Here is a 23,877-nt window from a genome sequence, read left to right as displayed (position 1 = left end):
TTTAATTTTGGCATGCTTCAATAGCCTCCATAGGAGGCTAGAAGCATGCACTACACGATCGGCTCTGCTACATAGAGGTGAAATACAGATCACCTCTATGTAGCAGAAAGGCAGGTGCACTTTGAGCGCCGACCACAGGGTGGCGCTCAAAGCAATCGGCCATCAACAACCATAGAGGTCTCAAGGAGACCTCTGGTTGTTATGGCAATGCAACGCTGACCCCCGATCATGTGACGGGGGTCAGCAGTGCGAGTACTTCCGGACGCGCGGCCGAGAGCGCTAGTTAAATGCCGCTGTCAGCGCTTGACGGCGGCATTTAACTAGTTAATGGGCGCGGGCGGATCACGATTTCGCTCTCGCTCATTGCGCGCACATGTCAGCTGTACAAAACAGCTGACATGTCGAGGCTTTAAGGTGGGCTCACCGCCGGAGCCCACCTTAAAGCAGGGGATCTGCCAGCTGACGTACTATTCCGTCAGCTGGCAGAAAGGGGTTAATTTCACATTTAAACATAGTCCAATGGACAGAGCGGTTCATATAGCAGTGAGAAAAAATTGGCACATTCTGCAAAATGATAGAGATTTAGCAAAAATCACAACACTTGACCCACAATTTGCGTATAAACGCACCAAAAACCTTGGTGATCTTTTAGTGCATAATAGGCTATTGCCGGCACATAATAACTGGCTAATAAAGGATTTACCAAAAGGCAACTTTAAATGTAAAAATTGTAGGTTCTGCCACTTGCATAAACTGGATAATCCATTAAAAATTGGAAGAATTTCTCATAGAATACAGGATTTCATTACATGCAAGAGCAGATATGTGGTCTATGTAATTTTTTGTCCATGTAATTATTTTTATATCGGAAAGACAATACGCCCCTTGGCCACCAGATTTAGAGAGCACTATAATTCCATAACTACAGGCAAGGGCTGCATGCATGGCTTATTAAGCACATGCAAGAACAGCATAACAGTAACCCTGAATTAATGCATTTTGCTGGCCTGGAATTAGTTAAATTTCCCCCTCAAGGAGGTAACCATAAAAGGCTCCTTTTGAGAGAGGAGGGGAAATGGATTATAAGCACCAATGCTCAGGGCCCGTTAGGCCTAAATGATAAGCTGGATATGGCCGTATTTTTATAAATTTTGTTACTGTTCAGTAAGCATTTGATAAAATATTTACTGATATAAGTGAAAAACACTTTTTGATACGAATTGTATATATGAGTTCATATAAATGTCAGTAATTTGTTGTTCTTCTATCATTGATGTAACCTGTATAAAAGGAAATGACATCATTTTATCACACATGGACCCGTAGAAGTGCTGATTGCACGAAACGGCCGTCGTCCTCCTGCACTCCCCGCACCCTCCGCACTTTCCAGTATGTGTTTGTATTAATCTGCACATGGATTAAACACTTTGGATCTGCAATTTGGTGAGTGCCGCTATTTTCTGAAACCTAATTTTGTGAAATTTTTTTTATATATGTTTTTTGCACTTTTTTCGGGGTGCAGTTGGGCCCATTTTGTCTTATAAACTGTGATGTCTGTTCACATGGGGTGCATTGGGCAGCCCGTCTGAGCTAATAGAAGGGTGTCACTTCTAGGCTGTTAACCTGGATGCTGTGCATCTCCATTGTGTGAACAGCACCACATACAAGTCTTTTATGTGCAGTATTATGCCAAGCAGCCACCCCCTCCATTAGTTTGGTAGGTTGTGAGTGGTTGCCTCATCGGTAATTCTGCACCTGTGTTGCCGCCATCTTAACCACATGGGTCCTCTACATCCTGATAGTGCATTTGTTTGGAGGCCTAGGCAGGTAAGAATCTCTGCCTATTTGCTCTTTTCTGAAAATTTTGGAGGATCTCTGAATACTCTGTTTGTGCTATTGCTGTCTAAACTAAAACAATGTTTCATATCTACTCCACTTTTGATCCAACCAGATCTTCAGAAATCTGTTATCGTAGAGGTAGATGCCTCAGAGGTTGGGGCTGTTTTGTGCATTTTTTACTAGGAAATTTTTTTCTTCTGAGAGAAATTATGATGTTGGAAATCGCTAGCTGAACACTGTCAAGTTAGCTTTTGAAGATTGGAGGAATGCATTTTTTTGAGGGAATTATTCATCAGGTCAGGTCAGCTTATGTCAGGTCAGCTTATATTGATTCTGATAAACATTTAACCCTGAGAAAGGCCAGGTGGTCCTTATTTTTTTCTAGATTCATTCTTCCCATCAGATTCAGACCGGGGTCCAAGATAATAAATTTCTATAGTGTCTTCTGAATTGCAGGCTGAGATTCGAGAAGTTGTCATTGGCTCTTTCTGCTACTCCTGGGTCTATATTATTTGTGCCCATGTATGTAAGATTATGTCTGTTGCAAGAGTTTTTTCACTTCATCTAGAGTGGTCACCCCAGAGTCACTGCTATGCAAAGAGCTATATGTAGATATTTTTTCATGGCCATCCATGCTTAACGATATTAAGGGATTTGTATCCACTTGTGAGGCTTGCGCAGGCACTAAAGTTTGTCTTAATCAGCCAGGGAATTGGCTGCAATGCCTATTCCAGACAGACCATGAACTCACTTGTCCTTGAATTTCATTACTGATTTGCCTTCGTTTAGTGGGAAAAACCATTATTTGAGTGGTAGTTGACCGAGTCAGTAAACATGGTCACTTTGTTATCAGAGTAAGGGTACCGTCTCACTATACGATTTACCAACGATCACGACCTGCGATACGACCTGGCCGTGATCGTTGGTAAGTCGTTGTGTGGTCGCTGGGGAGCTGTCACACAGACCGCTCTCCAGCGACCAACGATGCCGAGGTTCGCTGGTAAAGAGGGTAAACATCGGGTTACTAAGCGCAGGGCCGCGCTTAGTAACCCGATGTTTACCGTGGTTACCAGCGTAAAAGTAAAAAAAATCAAACAGTACATACTGACCATCTGATGTCCGTCAGGTCCCTTGCCGTCTGCTTCCCGCTCTGACTGAGTGCAGCCGTACAGTGAGAGCAGAGCGCAGCAGTGACGTCACCGCTGTGATCTGCTCTCACTTTCCGGCCGGCAGACAGACAGAGCGGGAAGCAGACGGCAAGGGACCTGACGGACATCAGATGGTGAGTATGTATGGTTTGTTTTTTTTACTTTTACGCTGGTAACCAGGGTAAACATTGGGTTACTAAGCGCGGCCCTGCGCTTAGTAACCCGATGTTTACCCTGGTTACCAGCGAACGCATCGCTAGATCGCTGTCACACACAACGATCCAGCGATGACAGCGGGAGATCCAGCGACGAAAGAAAGTTTCAAACGATCTGCTAAGACGTACGATTCTCAGCAGGGTGTCTGATCGCAGTAGCGTGTCAGACACTGCGAGATCGTAACGATATCGCTAGAACGTCACGAATCATGCCGTCGTAGCGATAAAAATGCCACTGTGTGACGGTACCCTTACCTAATGCAGAGACGCTTTCCAGGTTATTTATCAATCACGTGGTGAGATTGCATTTCATTCCTGAGAACATTGTATCTGATGGGGAGTGCAGTTTTTCTCCAAATTATGGAGTAAGAAACTGGGGATTGACTTGTTGTTTTCCTCTGCTTACCAACCTGAAACCAACGGTCAGACAGAGAGGACGTCATGGTCTGTATGGATGTACTTGTCTAGGGAGTCTGGGGTTAATGCTTTTGGCCTCTTTCTGGCTGTGGGAGGGCTTTAACCCCTTCCCGACCTTTGACGCCACGTAGGCGTCATGAAAGTCGGTGCCAATCCGACCTGTGACGCCTATGTGGCGTCATGGAATGATCGCGTCCCTGCAGATCGGATGAAAGGGTTAACTCCAATTTCACCCGATCTGCAGGGACAGGGGGAGTGTTACTTCAGCCCAGGGGGGGTGGCTTCACCCCCCCGTGGCTACGATCGCTCTGATTGGCTGTTGAAAGTGAAACTGCCAATCAGAGCGATTTGTAATATTTCACCTAAAAAACTGGTGAAATATTACAATCCAGCCATGGCCGATCCTGCAATATCATCGGCCATGGCTGGAAACACTGATGTGACCCCCCACCCCACCGATCGCCCCCCCAAGCCACCGATCTGTGGTCCGCTCCCCTCCGTCTTGTGCTCCGCTCCCCCGTCCTTCTGTCCGCTCCCCCCGTGCTCCTATGCCACCCCAGTGCTCCGACGCCCCCCCGTGCCCCGATCTCCACCCCCTTATACTTACCGAGGCTCCCGGTGTCCATCCATCTTCTCCATGGGCGCCGCCATCTTCCAAAATGGCAGGCGCATGCGCAGTACGCCCGCCGAATCTGCCGGCCGGCAGATTCGTTCCAGGTATAGTTTGATCACTGTGATATAACCTATCACAGTGATAAAAATAAAAAAAAATTGTAAATGACCCCCCCCTTTATCACCCCCATAAGTAGGGACAATAATAAAAAAAAATAAAATATTTTTTTTTCTTTTTCCACTAGGGTTAGGGTTAGAACTAGGGTTAGAACTAGGGGTAGGGTTAGGGTTAGGGGTAGGGGTAGGGGTAAGGTTAGGGTAGGGTTAGGGTTAGGGGTAGGGTTAGGGGTAGGGTTAGGGGTAGGGTTAGTGCATGTGCACACAGTGCAGATTTGGCTGCGGATCCGCAGCGGATTGGAATTCGTAGCAGTTTTCCATCAGGTTTACAGTACCATGTACATCTATGGAAAACCAAATCCGCTGTGCCCATGGTGCGGAAAATTCTGTGTGGAAACGCTGCGTTGTATTTTACGCAGCATGTCAATTCTTTGTGCGGATTCCGCAGCGTTTTACACCTGTTCCTCAATAGGAATCCGCAGGTGAAATCCGCACAAAAAACCACTGGAAATCCGCTGTAAATCCGCAGGTAAAACGCAGTGCCTTTTACCTGCAGATTTTTCAAAAATCGTGCAGAAAAATCTCACACGAATCCGTAACGTGGGCACATAGCCTTAGGGTTAGGGTTGGAATTAGAGTTAGGGTTGGAATTAGGGCTAGGGTTGGAAATAGGGTTAAGATTAGGCTTGTGGTTAGGGTTACGGATAGGGTTAAGGGTGTGTTGGGGTTACAGTTGTGGTTAGGGTTGGGATTAGGGTTAGGGTTGGGATTAGGGTTAGGATTAGGGTTAGGGTTGGGATTAGGGTTACGGGTGTGTTGGGGTTAGGGTTGTGGTTAGGGGTGTGTTGGGGTTAGGGTTGTGATTAGGGTTATGGCTACAGTTGGGATTAGGGTTAGGGGTGTGTTGGGGTTAGTGTTGAAGTTAGAATTGAGGGGTTTCCACTGTTTAGGCACATCAGGGGTCTCCAAATGCAACATGGCGCCACCATTGATTCCAGCCAATCTTGCGTTCAAAAAGTCAAATGGTGCTCCCGCCCTTCCAAGCCCCGACGTGCGCCCAAACAGAGGTTTACCCCCACATATGGGGTACCAGCGTACTCAGGACAAACTGGGCAACAAACATTGGGGTCCAATTTCTCCTGTTACCCTTGTGAAAATAAAAAATTGCTTGCTAAAACATCTTTTTTGAGGAGAGAAAAATGATTTTTTATTTTCACGGCTCTGCGTTGTAAACTTCTGTGAAGCACTTGGGGGTTGAATGTGCTCAACACACATCTAGATAAGTTCCTTGGGGGGTCTAGTTTCCAAAATGGGGTCACTTGTGGGGTGTTTCTACTGTTTAGGCACATCAGGGGCTCTGCAAATGCAACGTGACGCCCGCAGACCATTCCATCAAAGTCTGCATTTCAAATGTCACTACTTCCCTTCCGAGCCCTGACGTGCGCCCAAACAGTGGTTTACCCCCACATATGGGGTACCAGCATACTCACAACAAACTGGGCAACAAATATTGGTGTCCAATTTCTCCTGTTACCCTTGTGAAAATAAAAAATTGCTTGCTAAAACATCTTTTTTGAGGAAAGAAAAATGATTTTTTATTTTCACGGCTCAGCGTTGTAAACTTCTGTGGAGCACTTGGGGGTTGAACGTGCTCACCACACATCTAGATAAGTTCCTTGGGGGGTCTAGTTTCCAAAATGGGGTCACTTGTGGGGGGTTTCTACTGTTTAGGCACATCAGGGGCTCTGCAAACGTAACAAGATGCCCACAGACCATTCCATCAAAGTCTGCATTCAAAAACGTCACTACTTCTCTTCCGAGCCCCGGCATGTGTCCAAACAGTGGTTTACCCCCACATATTGGGTATCAGCGTAATCAGGAGAAACTTGTAACCAACTTCTGTGGTCCAATTTCTCCTGTTACCCTTGGGAAAATTAAAAAATTCTGGGCTAAAAAAATATTTTTGAGGAAAGGAAACACATTTATTATTTTCACGGCTCTGCGTTATAAACTTCTGTGAAGCACTTGGGGGTTCAAAGTGCTCACCACACATCTAGATAAGTTCCCTTGGGGGTCTAGTTTCCAAAATGGGGTCACTTGGGGGGAGTTTCTACTGTTTAGGCACATCAGGTGCTCTGCAAACGCAACCTGACGCCCGCAGAGCAAGTCTGCATTTCAAAACGTCACTACTTCCCTTCCGAACCCCGACGTGTGCCAAAACAGTGGTTTCCCCCCCACATATGGGGTATCATCGTACTCAGGAGAAACTGGACAACAACTTTTGGGGTCCAATTTATCCTGTTACCCTTGGGAAAATAAAAAATTGTGGGCTAAAAAATCATTTTTGAGAAAAGAAAAATTATTTTTTATTTTCATGGCTCTGCGTTATAAACTTCTGTGAAGCACTTGGGGGTTCAAAGTGCTCACCACACATCTAGATTAGTTCCTTGGGAGGTCTAGTTTCCAAAATGGGGTCACTTGTGGGGGAGCTCCAATGTTTAGGCACACAGGGGCTCTCCAAACGCGACATGGTGTCCGCTAATGATTGGAGCTAATTTTCCATTCAAAAAGCCAAATGACGTGCCTTCCCTTCCGAGCCCTGCCGCGCACCCAAACAGTGGTTTACCCCCACATATGGGGTATTATCGTACTCAGGAGAAACTGGACAACAACTTTTGGGGTCCAATTTCTCCTGTTACCCTTGAGAAAATAAAAAATTCCGGGCTAAAAATCATTTTTGAGGAAATAAAAATTGTTTTTTATTTTCGCGGCTCTGCGTTATAAACTTCTGTGAAGCACCTGGGGGTTTTAAGTGCTCACTATGCATCTAGATAAGTTCCTTGGGGGGTCTAGTTTCCAAAAAGGCAAAATGGGGTCACTTGTAGGGGAGCTCCAATGTTTAGGCACACAGGGGCTCTCCAAACGCGACATGGTGTCCGCTAACGATTGGAGCTAATTTTCCATTCAAAAAGTCAAATGGTGCGCCTCCCCTTCCGAGTCTTGCTGTGCACCCAAACAGTGGTTTACCCCCACATATGAGGTATCGGCGTACTCAGGAGAAATTGCCCAACAAATTTTAGGATCCATTTTATCCTGTTGCCCATGTGAAAATGAAAAAACTGAGGCTAAAAGAAATTTTGTGTGAAAAAAAGTACTTTTTCATTTTTACGGATCAATTTGTGAAGCACCTGAGGGTTTAAAGTGCTCACTATGCTTCTAGATAAGTTCCTTGGGGGGTCTAGTTTCCAAAATGGGGTCACTTGTGGGGTAGCTCCAATGTTTAGGCACACAGGGGCTCTCCAAACGTGACATGGTGTCCGCTAGCGATGGAGATAATTTTTCATTCAAAAAGTCAAATGGCGCTCCTTCCCTTCCGAGCCCTGCCGTGCGCCCAAACAGTGGTTTACCCCCACATATGAGGTATCATCGTACTCAGGACAAATTGGTCAACAATGTTCTTGGTCCAGTTTCTCCTTTTACCCTTGGGAAAATAAAAAAATTGTTGCTAAAAGATCATTTTTGTGACTAAAAAGTTAAATGTTCATTTTTTACTTCCATGTTGCTTCTGATGCTGTGAAACACCTGAAGGGTTAATAAACTTCTTGAATGTGGTTTTGAGCACCTTGAGGGGTGCAGGTTTTAGAATGGTGTCACTTTTGGGTATTTTCAGCCATATAGAACCCTCAAAATGACTTCAAATGTGAGGTGGTCCCTAAAAAAAATGGTTTTGTAAATTTTGTTGTAAAAATGAGAAATCACTGGTCAAATTTTAACCCTTATAACTTCCTAGCAAAAAAAAATGTTGTTTCCAAAATTGTGCTGATGTAAAGTAGACATGTGGGAAATGTTATTTATTAACTATTTTGTGTCACATAACTCTCTGGTTTAACAGAATAAAAATTCAAAATGTGAAAATTGCGAAATTTTCAAAATTTTCGCCAAATTTCCGTTTTTTTCACAAATAAACTCAGAAATTATCGACCTAAATTTACCACTAACATGAAGCCCAATATGTCACGAAAAAACAGTCTCAGAATCGCTAGGATCCGTTGAAGCGTTCCTGAGTTATTACCTCATAAAGGGACACTGGTCAGAATTGCAAAAAACGGCCAGGTCATTAAGGCCAAAATAGGCTGGGTCATGAAGGGGTTAAATAGCCTCTTTTGGGCTCTGTCCATTGTCAGTGATACTTTTGTCCTCGGCTGAGTTGCTGACCCCATGTATCTGTGGATACTGTTTGATCTTGATTGCTTGCTTGTGTATGATCCATTCTGTTCATGTTTCTGAGTGTTGCTCTCTGATTCTGTACCTCCTGCATCTCTCTCTGGTTCTGACCCCGGCTAGTGTTGACCACGTCCCTGTTCTCTTCCTTTGGTAACCGCGCCATCCTCTGGTTTGACCCGTTCCTGTCTGACACCTCTTTTGGCTTCCTTAGCCAGTGCTCTGCTCTCTGAGGCTCCGGGGTTAGGCTCCGCCTCTGGCCACTTCCCCAGCAGTCACGTGCTTCAGGTCCTGTACACCTGTTGAATGTCACACTACTACAGCCGCACCACATCTCAGGAATCTCCGGGCTCTGCCAGCTATGCTCCTGACAAGCGCACTGACTCAAAAGGTAAGTACAGTGCGATGTCCCTGACAGAGGACAAATCAGTAGTTGGAACAAATTTTAAGTTGTCTCGTTGCAGCTCAGCAGGAGGACATGTACTCATTCTTACCTCTAGCTGAGTTTGACTTTAACTGTCGGTTAACCAGTCTACTGGAATCTTGCTATTTTTTTGTAATTATGGTTTTCATTCTCATTTTGAATTCTTGAGTTCTGGTTGTCCTTGAGCAGAGGTTGCAATACAGAAACTAGAGGATGTCTGGAGGGAGGGTCAGAAGAATATTAGGTGCCTCATATTCAAAGTTGGTGATAACATCTGGGTTTCTTCTGTTAGGAGTCTGTTCCTTCAATTTTGTCTCATTCATCTCCACCTCCACCAGTTTCTGTTAAAGACAGTTTGAAGTTTGCAGTGCAAAAGATTGTTGATTCTCGGAAAGTCCATATTTCCCTCTTTGCCTCATCCATTGGAGAGGTTATGAACTGGAGAAGAGATCATGGTTCTCTGTTTGAGCTAAAAATACTGATCGTCTGGTCAGGGCTTTCCATCCCAGGTTTCCTCCCCTAGAAGAGGGAGTACTGTCACGATAACTCCGCTCATTGAGTCATTATTTTGCTGTCCTATGGATACTGGGTCAAGCTTAGTTGCCAGTGTTTTCATTGAAAGCTCAGCTGTCCCATCTTTTGATCGGAGGTGTGGGATTTTCTCCAGGTGTTCTCTGTTCAGGAGATTGCTCAAGCTATTTAACTGAGCTATTTGCCTCTGACCCACGCCAAACGTAGTTTGTGCCTCCTAGTGACTGTTGCCCGATTCTGTTTTTCTGAGTTCTAATCTTCCGCTGCCTGACCCTTCAGTCATGTTCTGAGTATACCTTTGTATTGTTTTTTTGCCTTTATCTGCTATGTCCTGGTATTGTGACCCAATGACCTGACTTATGTCCTTTTCTTTTCCCTTGGTTTTCACCTGACTCTGCTTCATGTTCTGTTACTAGACAGTACTTTATGCTGGGAAATGTATTTTGTTGAGGGCATTCAAGCATGAAACAGCTCCTAAAGTATAAATATTTTTTGGAAAATGCTAGGTGACAAGCCATAGCTTCTTCACTCTGATAATAGCTTAATTAAATAGCCTTTTGTAACTGCTTAATAAATTTGTGAAAAGCAAATCTATTGTGAATATCAAAAAGTTATCATTTTTTAACTCCTAGTTGAGAAGCCATTTGTTATTCACATTCAAAAGAGTACACCTCTTTTGTCCCCATAAATAAAGGTATCATCTGATTTTCCCTAACCAGAATGGGTGAGGTCATTTTGAGAGCTGGCCCCAGTGTCAGTCAGAGCCAGCAGCTCGGTTGCAGAGTCCGCTCTTTTTAGGTTTAATTTTTAAGGTGTTCATTTTATTCTGTGAGTGAGTATGACTACAATTACATAAAAAAATCACATAGACTGTAGATTTTTTCAGCTTTAAAAAAAAGTAAAAATAATAAATGAATAGAGAAATAAAAAAATTGGTCTGCATCACTGTATGTCACCCATGCTTTTTTTTCCATCGTGAAAATGTGTGAGTTCTTCCTTTTGTCCAGTGAACTATACTATATTGCCAACATTTCTTTAGGTATCTGTACTTTTTTGATTGCTTCCTTTTTTACTTTTGGGGAGGAGTTGAGGTGACCTACAAAAAACAATTCTACCACTAGGGGATTTGAACCTGTGACTGCTTGGTCGCATGTACAACAGTGTTTTACTCCTTTATTGCAGGCATTGTGTTGTTACCTTGACAATCCATATGTACCCTTCAGTTTCATTGAATGTAGCTGTTCTTTAGGGGTATGAACAGAGGGTTACTTCTGATTTACTGAGTTATAACACAACCAACATTTGCCATGCTATACATTTTTACACGACATGTGATGAACATTCATTTCACTGTTATGATCCGGTGGTAGGATCTCAAAACTGACCTGATACATATAACCAGAATGATAGGACAAGTTCTGGGGATGTGGAAGCTATACTGACCGCAATCCTGATCCTATCCAACACACTAAAGGCAGCCGTGGAGCGTTACCTAAAAACCTAGATGCCTCTTCACAGCCTGAGAAACTGACTGCCCCTAGAGAGAAAGCAAAGACCTCACTTGCCTCAGAGAAATAACCCCAAAGTTATAGACAGCCCCCCACAAATAATAACGGTGAGTTAAGGGGAAAATACAAACGTAGAAATGAAACAGGTTTAGCAAATGAGGCCCGCTAACACTAGATAGACAGAAAATAGATAGGAATCTGTGCGGTCAGTACAAAAACTATCAAAAATAAACCATGCAGAGAATACAAGAACCCCCACACCGACTCACGATGTGAGGGGCGCACTCTGCACCCCAGAACTAACCAGCAAGCAAAAAATCACATAAAAGCAAGCTGGACTGAACTCATCATATACTGAGAAACGTTTTCAAGGAAATAATGAGCAAAATGAACAAGCAAACTTAGCTTCTCCAGCGGGAGACTGGTCACAAGGAATATTCAGGAGAGCTGAGAATCAGGACTGAATACACCGACAGCAGGCAACAAATGAAGGTCCAGGTGAGTTAAATAGGCCCAGCATAGAAGGAAATGAAGCAGCTGAGCCCAGCCATATCGCTAAAGGCCACCAGAGGGAGCCCAAGAACAAACTCACACAGTACCACTCATGACCACAGGAGGGAGCCCGAGAACGGAATTCACAACAGTACCCCCCCCCTGAGGAGGGGTCACCGAACACTCACCAGAGCTCCCAGGCCGATCAGGACGAGCCGAATGAAAGGCACGAACCAAATCGGCCGCATGGACATCGGAGGCGACAACCCAGGAATTATCCTCCTGACCATAGCCCTTCCATTTAACTAAGTACTGAAGCTTCCGTCTCGAAATACGAGAATCCAAGATCTTCTCCACCACATACTCCAACTCCCCCTCGACCAAGACAGGAGCAGGAGGATCAACAGAAGGGACCACAGGCACCACATATCTCCGCAACAATGACCAATGGAACACATTATGAATGGCAAACGATATTGGGAGGTCCAAACGAAATGACACAGGGTTGAGGATTTCCAAAATCTTATAAGGACCTATGAAACGAGGCTTGAACTTAGGAGAGGAAACCTTCATCGGGACATAACGAGAAGACAACCACACCAAATCCCCCACACGAAGTCGGGGACCCACACAGCGACGGCGGTTAGCAAAGCGCTGAGCCTTCTCTTGTGACAACGTCAAATTGTCCACCACATGGTTCCAAATCTGCTGCAACCTATCCACCACAGAATCCACCCCAGGACAGTCAGAGGGCTCAAACTGACCCAAAGAAAAACGAGGATGAAAACCAGAATTGCAAAAGAAAGGTGAAACCAAAGTAGCAGAACTAGCCCGATTATTGAGGGCGAACTCAGCCAAAGGCAAAAAAGTCACCCAATCATCCTGATCAGCAGAAACAAGACATCTCAAATAAGTTTCAAAGGTCTGATTAGTTCGTTCGGTTTGGCCATTCGTCTGAGGATGGAAGGCCGACGAAAAAGACAATTCAATGCCCATCTTAGCACAAAAGGACCGCCAAAATCTGGACACAAACTGGGATCCTCTGTCAGACACAATGTTCTCCGGAATACCATGTAAACGAACCACATTCTGAAAAAACAGTGGCACCAAATCGGAGGAGGAAGGCAGCTTAGGCAAAGGTACCAAATGGACCATTTTAGAAAAACGATCACAAACCACCCAGATGACAGACATCCTCTGAGAGACAGGAAGATCCGAAATAAAATCCATGGAAATATGCGTCCAAGGCCTCTTCGGGACAGGCAAAGGCAAAAGCAATCCACTGGCACGAGAACAGCAAGGCTTGGCCCGAGCACAAATCCCACAGGACTGCACAAAGGAACGCACATCCCGCGACAAGGAAGGCCACCAAAAGGACCTCGCCACCAAATCCCTGGTACCAAAAATCCCAGGATGACCCGCCAACACCGAAGAATGAACTTCGGAAATAACTCTACTGGTCCATCTGTCCGGGACAAACAGTCTCTCCGGTGGACAACGGTCAGGTCTATTGGCCTGAAACTCCTGCAACACCCGTCGCAGATCAGGAGAGATGGCAGACAAAATCACCCCCTCTTTGAGGACACCAGTCGGTTCAGAAACTTCCAGGGAGTCAGGTACAAAACTCCTAGAAAGGGCATCAGCCTTCACGTTTTTCGAACCCGGAAGATATGAAACCACGAAATTGAAACGAGAGAAAAACAGCGACCATCGAGCCTGTCTCGGATTCAACCGTTTGGCAGACTCGAGATAAGTCAAATTCTTGTGATCCGTCAAGACCACCACACGATGCTTGGCCCCCTCAAGCCAATGTCGCCACTCCTCAAATGCCCACATCATTGCCAAAAACTCACGATTACCAACATCATAATTCCGCTCGGCAGGCGAAAACTTTCTTGAAAAGATAGCACATGGTCTCATCACAGAGCCATCAGAGCTTCTCTGCGACAAGACAGCCCCTGCTCCAATCTCAGAAGCATCAACCTCGACCTGAAAGGGAAGAGAGACATCGGGCTGGCGCAAAACAGGAGCCGAAGAAAATCGACGTTTCAGCTCCTGAAAGGCCTCCACGGCTGCAGGAGACCAATTTGTCACGTCAGAACCCTTCTTGGTCAAATCCGTCAAAGGCTTAACCACACTAGAAAAATTAGTGATGAAGCAACGGTAAAAATTAGCAAAACCCAAGAACATCTGAAGACTCTTCACAGATGTAGGTTGAGTCCAGTCATAAATAGCCTGGACCTTGACTGGATCCATCTCAATAGTAGAAGGAGAAAAAATAAAGCCCGAAAAGGAAACCTTCTGGACTCCGAAGAGACATTTAGAGCCCTTCACAAACAAGGCTTTGGCACGCAGGACCTGAAATACCATCCTGACCTGCTTCACATGAGACTCCCAATCATCAGAAAAGACCAAAATATCATCCAGGTACACAATCATAAATCTATCCAGATACTCTCGGAAGATGTCATGCATGAAGGACTGAAACACAGAGGGGGCATTAGAAAGCCCAAAAGGCATCACTAAGTACTCAAAATGGCCTTCGGGCGTATTAAATGCTGTTTTCCATTCATCGCCCTGCTTTATGCGCACAAGATTATACGCTCCTCGAAGATCTATCCTGGTGAACCAACTGGCCCCCCTAATCCGGGCAAACAGATCGGACAACAGTGGCAAAGGTTACTGAAATTTGACCGTTATGTTATTTAGAAGGCGATAATCAATACAGGGTCTCAGAGAACCATCCTTCTTGGCCACAAAAAAGAACCCCGCACCCAAAGGGGACGAGGACAGGCGAATATGCCCCTTCTCCAAGGACTCCTTTATATAACTCCGCATAGCGGCATGTTCTGGTACAGATAAATTAAAAAGTCATCCCTTAGGGAACTTACTACCAGGAATCAGATTTATAGCACAATCACAATCCCTATGAGGAGGTAGGGCACTGGATTTGGGCTCATCAAATACATCCTGGTAGTCCGACAAAAATTCAGGGACTTCAGAAGGAGTAGAAGAAGCAATTGAACCCAAAGGAGCATCGTCATGAATTCCCTGGCAACCCCAACTTGACACAGACATTGCTTTCCAATCCAGGACTGGATTATGAGCCTGCAGCCATGGCAGACCCAACACTACAACATCATGCAAATTATGTAGCACAAGAAAGCGAATCACCTCCTGATGTGCAGGAGCCATGCACATGGTCACTTGGGTCCAGTACTGAGGTTTATTCTTGGCCAATGGCGTAGCATCAATTCCCTTTAGTGGGATAGGGAATTGTAAAGGCTCCAAGATAAAACCACAGCGCCTGGCAAATGACAAATCCATCAAATTCAGGGCGGCACCTGAATCCACAAAAGCCATAACTGAGTAGGATGACAGAGAGCAAATCAAAGTAACAGACAAAATGAATTTAGGTTGTACAGTACCAATGATGACAGACTTGGCGAACCTTTTTGTGCGCCTAGAACACTCTGAGATAACATGAGTAGAATCACCGCAGTAAAAGCACAAACCTCATTCTGTCTGAGGTTTTGCCGTTCAACTCTGGTCAGAATCCTGTCGCATTGCATAGGCTCAGGTTTCTGCTCAGAAAATACCGCCAGATGGTGCACAGGTTTGCGCTCCCGCAAACGCCGATCAATCTGAATGGCCAAAGACATTGACTCATTCAGACCCGCAGGCGTGGGGAACCCCACCATAACATCTTTAAGGGCTTCAGAAAGACCCTTTCTGAAAATCGCCGCCAGGGCGCACTCATTCCATTGAGTGAGCACAGACCACTTCCTAAACTTCTGACAGTAAACCTCTGCTTCATCTTGATCCTGAGAGAGAACCAGCAAAACCTTCTCTGCTTGGTCTACCAGATTAGGTTCCTCATAAAGCACTCCAAGCGCCAGAAAAAATGCATCCACATTTAGCAATGCAGGATCTCCTGGCGCCAGAGAGAATGCCCAATCTTGAGGGTCACCACGTAACAAAGAAATAACAATTTTAACTTGCTGAACAGAATCACCAGAGGAGCGAGGTCTCAGAGAAAGGAATAACTTACAATTATTCTTAAAGTTCAAAAACCTAGATCTATCTCCGGAGAACAGCTCGGGAATTGGTATTTTAGGCTCTGACATAGGACTGCGGACTACATAATCCTGAATGCCCTGTACCCTTGCAGTGAGATGATCCACACTAGAAGACAGACTCTGAATGTCCATATCTGCAGCTGAGTTCAGAACCACCCAGAGATTAAGGGGAGGAGAGAGGCTAAACACAGTGCAGAGAAGAAAAAAAAAATGACTTCAGGATTTCTCTTCTCCCTCTTCTGCTGCATTAACACTTTGTGGCCTGCTGTACTGTTATGATCCGGTGGTAGGATCTCAAAACTGACCTGATACATATAACCAGAATGATAGGACAAGTTCTGGGGATGTGGAAGCTATACTGACCGCAATCCTGATCCTATCCAACACACTAAAGGCAGCCGTGGAGCGTTACCTAAAAACCTAGACGCCTCTTCACAGCCTGAGAAACTGACTGCCCCTAGAGAGAAAGCAAAGACCTCACTTGCCTCAGAGAAATAACCCCAAAGTTATAGACAGCCCCCCACAAATAATAACGGTGAGTTAAGGGGAAAATACAAACGTAGAAATGAAACAGGTTTAGCAAATGAGGCCCGCTAACACTAGATAGACAGAAAATAGATAGTTTTTGTACTGACCGCACAGATTCCTATCAAAAATAAACCACGCAGAGAATACAAGAACCCCCACACCGACTCACGATGTGAGGGGCGCACTCTGCACCCCAGAACTAACCAGCAAGCAAAAAATCACATAAAAGCAAGCTGGACTGAACTCATCATATACTGAGAAACGTTTTCAAGGAAATAATGAGCAAAATGAACAAGCAAACTTAGCTTCTCCAGCAGGAGACTGGTCACAAGGAATATTCAGGAGAGCTGAGAATCAGGACTGAATACACCGACAGCAGGCAACAAATGAAGGTCCAGGTGAGTTAAATAGGCCCAGCATAGAAGGAAATGAAGCAGCTGAGCCCAGCCATATCGCTAAAGGCCACCAGAGGGAGCCCAAGAACAAACTCACACAGTACCACTCATGACCACAGGAGGGAGCCCGAGAACGGAATTCACAACATTTCACATATTGGGTGTTGGGATGGGAGTTAGAGCATATCTCCCCAAGAAACTACTCTACACCTATTTTGCATTTCACCATTTATTTTCTAGCAGACACAGAAGCAGAAGAAAAATTCATTGGCCTCATACTGTTAATCACGGTTTATCGTATTTGTAATATTTAATGCATTTTAATGTTCTCACATTTAAACTTTTCCATTATATTAATGGGTTTGTAGCTGAGAAATATATATCCTGTTGTGTTTAAATTCTTTTCAAGATCAAAAGGACAAACATCCCACTGATTCCATTATTTACATTGTAAGAAATGACAGAAAAGGATCATATTGTTTATATCATTTTTTACTTTCTTCATTTTACCTCTCAGGGTGAAAGAAATAAGAAGTCCCTTATGGAACATTGCTCATTCCCGTCTAACTGTTTGAACAAAAATTGTTCTCCTTACACCATAACTAGCACTTGATAAATATATCTTCAGTTAATCTTTTTTATCCCTTTCTTGTATTTCTGCTTGACATTTCCTCCCGTTTCCTATTTCAAAGACAAAATAAGAATGAAAAAAAAATAAGTTATTTGTATTGGTTAAAGATTTATCACACAGCTTTATCATATTTGGTATTTTTTTCATTGCTACTATTTGTACCCTATGTTCCTATTCTTTAAGTTGTTTTATTGACAACAGCAATGCCATTGTCCAACAGGAAGATGATTTAATTTAAAATAAAATAAAAAAATGGCATAAATATGAAGAGAACTTTTTAGAAAAAAAAATGAATAGGGAAAGATTTTCCAAGTATTTCCTCTAGAATTAAGAAAGACTGGAAAAACAAAAGCGCAATAGGGTCTTATCCTGGTAAAAATTATATAAAGATACAGGTAATTGCTTACCTGGCAAAGTTGTGTAGCCACAACAACACAAAGGCTGCTGCATACTCACTATGATGTTTCTGGATGAAGAAATTGAGAAGAAAATGTTTTTTCATGCACTACCGGGAACACCAGTAATGTACCAGGGATCGCCGATGGATAGGGCCAGAAGACCAGGGATAATTTAAATGCAATTTATTTCCAATGCGTTTTGAAGGTTAACTAATTTTTTCCCTCAGGACAAACCACTGGCATTCGTAGCAGTGCAGAAAACCCATTTTACCCTTCATTTCATCATCCAAGTCTTTGGCTGTTTCACTTCACTAGGCCTATGATATCATTGTACTGACTAGTCCTCAGGCGATGCTCATTATAATTAGTGATGAGCGAATTTATTTAATATATTATTTTAATAACTTGTTTAATGTCCTATCAAAGGTATGTCTTGTCGTGTCTGGTGGGCTCATATAGAAATGTTTTGTAAATCAACATGTAGAAAAGAGTGCATACTATGGTACATTTATTTTTAATAATATGCAATGACAGAAATGTACAACTGTACTTTGTATACTGCATACTTTTCATGCGTATAGCTGAGTACATTTTTTTTCAAAACCAAAAAATGGGCAGGACACATAAGTGTAATATGCAGATGTACATTTACAATGTGGCCATTTAAAAGACAAAACCTAGGATAAAAGAAAATTAGAAAATACCCTTGAGTAAGAAAATAAGTAAATAGTAGTAGAACAACAAAGTGTATCCAATCAGGATAGTCCCCAGCTCTTATAGTTCACTTCATTATGTTTTAGCAGACTTTAAAATAGAATGAGGCAGAGCAGGACCGAGAACTCACTGTTTTGCAGTTGCCCATAGAAAGCAATATAGACAAGATGCCCAGCCCCAAAAATGTACAAGGTACAAAAAAACTAAAGCAAAACCAAAGAAATGAGCCGGAACACATGAAAAATGGAAATTTAACAGACAATACCTAAAATAAAAACAAATGAGCAAATAGCCAGCAGTAAGTAAATAAATAAATTAATAAATGGTAATAGTCCATATAAATATCACGGGATTTTTAGATGACATATATTTTTTCATGCAGATCAAAATAGGTATGCATCAATTCTTATTGGATGTAAATGATGTAAATGTGACTACTCATTTTTATGGGACCTTTGCTGCAGTCAAATTTCCAGTGCCAGTGCCCCTTGGATATTTCTTTCTATACAGTATGATTGTACTTACTCATTCAAAACAGATGTGATTGATGTCATAAATTATGAAGGGTTTTTACAAAGATAAATGTATGCATAGTCTTCTGTTCTATCTGTAATTGTCCATTTCTGTTCCCTTTTGTTTTGACAATAAAATGCAACATATATTGTAAGTATGAATAATACAAAGCCTCAGTAGAGATGAAAAGCAATAAATAACTTTACACTGTAATTATCATTTCTCTCGCCAAAATCTCATTAAACACAAAGAAATAATATAAAATGAATTTGCATTTAAATTGTATTTCTAGGATACACTAGACCTATTCTTTCTCCCCTCAGCTTCTAAATATGCGTATGTATAACATCCATGTCCTAACTAATTGCACTTCCAAATGTAAAAGTGTCCAAACATTTTAAATAGTATGGGTTCTGATCCACATGCATATCTTAGCTTCATCCCTAAGAAATCATTGAAGCTACATATCTTTATTTCAAAGCTACGGTAGTTTGAAAACGATATGACGATAAATATGCTTTGCAAACCAATGTAAGAGCCATGCTGCCTTACAACACACCAGCCTGGTAATGTCCTGGATGAAACATTCAAAGCCGGATTGTGAGGTGTCAGCCAAGTCCTTTACATACATGAGAGGTCGCATGAATCCTTCCTATAGATGCCATGTTTGTAGAGCCCAGTACATACAGGATCAGAGGTTGCAAGCCAGAAATCAAGGTACCGTATAAACTCGAGTATAAGCCGACCCGAGTATGAGCCGAGACCCCTAATTTTGCCACAAAAATCTGGAAAAACTTAATGACTCGAGTATAAGCCTAGGGTGGAAAATGCAGCAGCTACCAGTAAATGTAAAAAATACAAATAGATACCAATAAAAGTAAAATTAATTGAGACATCAGTAGGTTAAGTGCTTTTGAATATCCATATTGAATCAGGAGCCCCATATAATGCTCCATACAGTTTATGATGGGCCCCATATAATGCTCCATATTAAAATATGTCCCATATAATGCTGCACAAATGCGGATTATGGCCCCATAAGATGCTCCATACAGACATTTGCCCCATATAATGCTGCACAAATGCTGATTAGGGCCCCATAAGATGCTCCATAAAGATATTTGTCCCATATAATGCTACACAATTGCTGATTATGGCCCCATAAGATGCTCTATAAAGATATTTGCCACATGTAATGCTCCACAAACGTTGCTTATGGCCCCATAAGATGCTCTATACAGTCATTTGCTTCGTATAGTGCTCCACAAACGTTACTAATGGCCCCATAAGATGCTCCATACAGTCATTTGCCCCTTATGCTGTTGCTGCGATAAAAAAAAAAAATCACATACTCACCTCTCAGGCCCCCGGCACCTGCTCCTCGTTCCACCGCTGCCGGGCGCTGCTGTGGCTTCCATCCTCTGCACTGACGATCAGGCAGAGGGCGCACACTAGTCGCGTCACCGTGCCCTCTGACCTGAGCGTCAGTGCAGAGGACGGGGAATATGCGACTGGCGGCAGTGGAACGAGGAGCAGGTGAATTTCGCTCACTGTGTTATACTCACCTGCTCCTGGCGTGGTCCCTGGTTTCCCAGGTGCCGCAGCTTCTTCCTGTAGTGAGCGGTCACATGGTACCGCTCATTACAGTAATGAATATGCGGCTCCACCCCTATGGGTGTGGAGTGGGGTCCATATTCATTACTGTAATGAGTGGTACCATGTTACCACTCACTACAGGAACCAGGGACCGCGCCAGGAGCAGGTGAGTATTATTACCCAGTTGCTGCTCCCCCTTCCCTGCCGACCCCTAAGTATGACTCGAGTATAAGCTGAGAGGGGCAATTTCAGCCTAAAAAATTGGGCTGAAATTCTTGGCTTATACTCGAGTATACATGGTATATAGATCTACAGTATACTAGAGGCAGTTTACTATTATGGTTCTGTACAAACAAAATTTAAAGGGAATCTGTCAGTTGCTCTGTAGCTTGCTGTAGTTTCAATACAATCAGTGTTTTATCAGAAGGAGATGACTAGTGAACTTGGTGTCAAATGCAAGGCAGTCAAGCAAATCTTTGCAACTCTACCCCCACCACTGATTGGCAGCTTTCTGTCAATGCACAGTGTACACAGGAAGTTAACAATTAGCGGTGTGGGTGGGGTTATTCAGAGCTCAGCATTATGAGCACTACTGTATCTACAGCAGTAAACACAGGGATTCTATCAACTTCACAAAGCAGTCCAGTAAGTGGTACATTGCTGGAATCTGGCTCTTTGGCCCTACATCATGATGGTCTCAGATTTTATAATATATGAAATATAAGGGGTGCTCACTGTTAGTGGATCGTGGTGCTCTGAAGAAAATTCCATAAAGTAAAGAAACAAAAAACTTCGGCACTCAAATGATACATTTATTACCAAATATTCATATGAAAAATGAGGCAAATCACCACCATATAAAAAAAGAAAAAATGTTATAAAACAGATGTACTTCTGCTGAAACATTTCGGCAACAAAATGCCTTTTTCAAGCCAAATCTGTTATGAAAATATATACAAAATAGTGTTAAAAATACCAACTAGTACACAGAAAATTATCCACTCCAAGAATTCTTCCCAAGACATGGCATGACCATCAAAAGCGATAATATAAACAATAATATAAAATAATCAAATAATCATGGGTGTCCCATAAGTCACCAAAAAACAAAATAGTAACAAGACAAATATTCAATTAAAAGGATAAATTTTGTAAGAGTATATATTCACTAGCGAAATGAAACAATTGACATTGGACCCATCTTAGTGAAATAATAAAGAATATATACAATATTTACAATATTATACTCAAGGCTGACGTCAAGACATAGAGACATAGACCAGGGTTACCTGTGTGGAAAAGGGTCTCTGGTCATAGGATCTAATCTACAGGCATGCCTAAAATAAAAACTCATCTATTAATCAAAAAGTCTTAGGGGAAAAAATTGAATGAATGAACTTTGCCTGGGAGGGGAGGGAGAGTTGGGTTATAAAGAACCCCAGATACGTTTAGTAGCATGAGAATACATGGTCCGTTATTGCCCAGTGGCTCTATTTACCTGTGTGGTGCTGCCAGTGGCGGGCTTCCGGTGCCTGAGCCTGAACGCTGGTCTCAGATTTTATAGCAGATACTTGCTGACAGTTTTCCTTTAATGTAGGCATATACATGAGGCCATGTTTGAAATATAGACAGTAGGAATTAGAAAAGTGCAATAAGATTCAAGCCATCCTGTTACAGCACCAAATTCGCTCTTCTGTGGTGGCCAGTCCAGGGCTCTTTTCACCTCTGCACCCACAATTTTGTATCCGGCATCCTGGACTCCTTAGGAGGCTTCCACAATGTCATGATATAGCGGCACGACACATCATCATGTTTGTATGATGCCTAGTGACAAGGTCTCACATAAAGTCATAACATCATGACGGGCTAGTAAGAGTTAGAGTCATTCAGTATGCTTGTCAGAGGATTTATAGGGCAGAAGTTAATATCGCCTTGGTCAGGCTGCCATAGAAGAGCAAACTAAATGCTGGGCCTGGGTAGCATAAATATTTTTTTCATCTATAGTTATTTTTTAGTAGATTATAAATGAGATAGCAGAAATTGTTGGCTGAGTTCAAGATGTTCATCATACCAGAGATATTTATTTTGAATGAAAAGATCACTTTAAATTATTTTCTCTAGAAAATGTATTTTATTCTACTATATGGCCCCATAAAATGTATGTTAAAAGTTATGGGATTTTGTAATTTTGGATGTATTTATTATCAGTCAACCGAATTAACAAATGCAAATATTCCTGCAAATAATATGCTCTAACCCCTTCCTGACATCCGACGTACTATCCCGTCGAGGTGGGGTGGGCCCCCATGACCGCCGACGGGATAGTACGTCATAGCCGATCGGCCGCGCTCACGGGGGGAGCGCGGCCGATCGCGGCCGGGTGTCGGCTGCATATCGCAGCTGACATCCGGCACTATGTGCCAGGAGCGGTCACGGACCGCTCCCGGCACATTAACCCCCGGCACACCGCGATCAAACATGATCGCGATGTGCCGGCGGTGCAGGGAAGCATCGCGCAGGGAGGGGGCTCCCTGCGGGCTTCCCTGAGCCCCCCGCAGCAACGCGATGTGATCGCGTTGCTGCGAGGGTCTTACCTCCCTCCCTGCCTGCTCCAGACCCGGATCCAAGATGGCCGCGGATCCGGGTCCTGCAGGGAGGGAGGTGGCTTCACAGACGCCTGCTCAGAGCAGGCACTGTGAAGCAGCCTGCACCTCTCGCAGATCGGTGATCTGTCAGAGTGCTATGCAAACTGACAGATCACCGATCTGTATTGTCCCCCCCTGGGGCAAAGTAAAAAAGTAAAAAAAAAAAATTTCCAAATGTGTAAAAAAAAAATAAAAAAAAATATTCCAAAATAATGAAAAAAAATATATATATATTATTCCCATAAATACATTTCTTTATCTAAATAAAAAAAAAAAACAATAAAAGTACACATGTTTAGTATCGCCGCGTCCGTAACGACCCCACCTATAAAACTGCCCCACTAGTTAACCCCTTCAGTAAACACCGTAAGAAAAAAAAAAAAAAACGAGGCAAAAAACAACGCTTTATTACCATACCGCCGAACAAAAAGTGGAATAACACGCGATCAAAAAGACATATATAAATAACCATGGTACCACTGAAAACGTCATCTTGTCCTGCAAAAAACAAGCCACCACACAGCATCATCAGCAAAAAAATAAAAAAGTTATAGTCCTGAGAATAAAGCGATACCAAAATAATTATTTTTTCTATAAAATAGTTTTTATCGTATAAAAGCGCCAAAACATAAAAAAATGATATAAATGAGATATCGCTGTAATCGTACTGACCCGAAGAATAAAACTGCTTTATCAATTTTACCAAACGCGGAACGGTATAAACGCCTCTCCCAAAAGAAATTCAGGAATTGCTGGTTTTTGGTCATTCTGCCTCACAAAAATCGGAATAAAAAGCGATCAAAAATGGTCACGTGTCCGAAAATGTTACCAATAAAAACGTCAACTCGTCCCGC

Source organism: Ranitomeya variabilis, chromosome 1 (genome assembly GCF_051348905.1).
Source record: "Ranitomeya variabilis isolate aRanVar5 chromosome 1, aRanVar5.hap1, whole genome shotgun sequence".
NCBI classification, from domain to species: Eukaryota; Metazoa; Chordata; class Amphibia; order Anura; family Dendrobatidae; genus Ranitomeya; species Ranitomeya variabilis.
The sequence above is the reverse complement of the archived record's forward strand: the minus strand, read 5'-3'. Positions refer to the sequence as shown.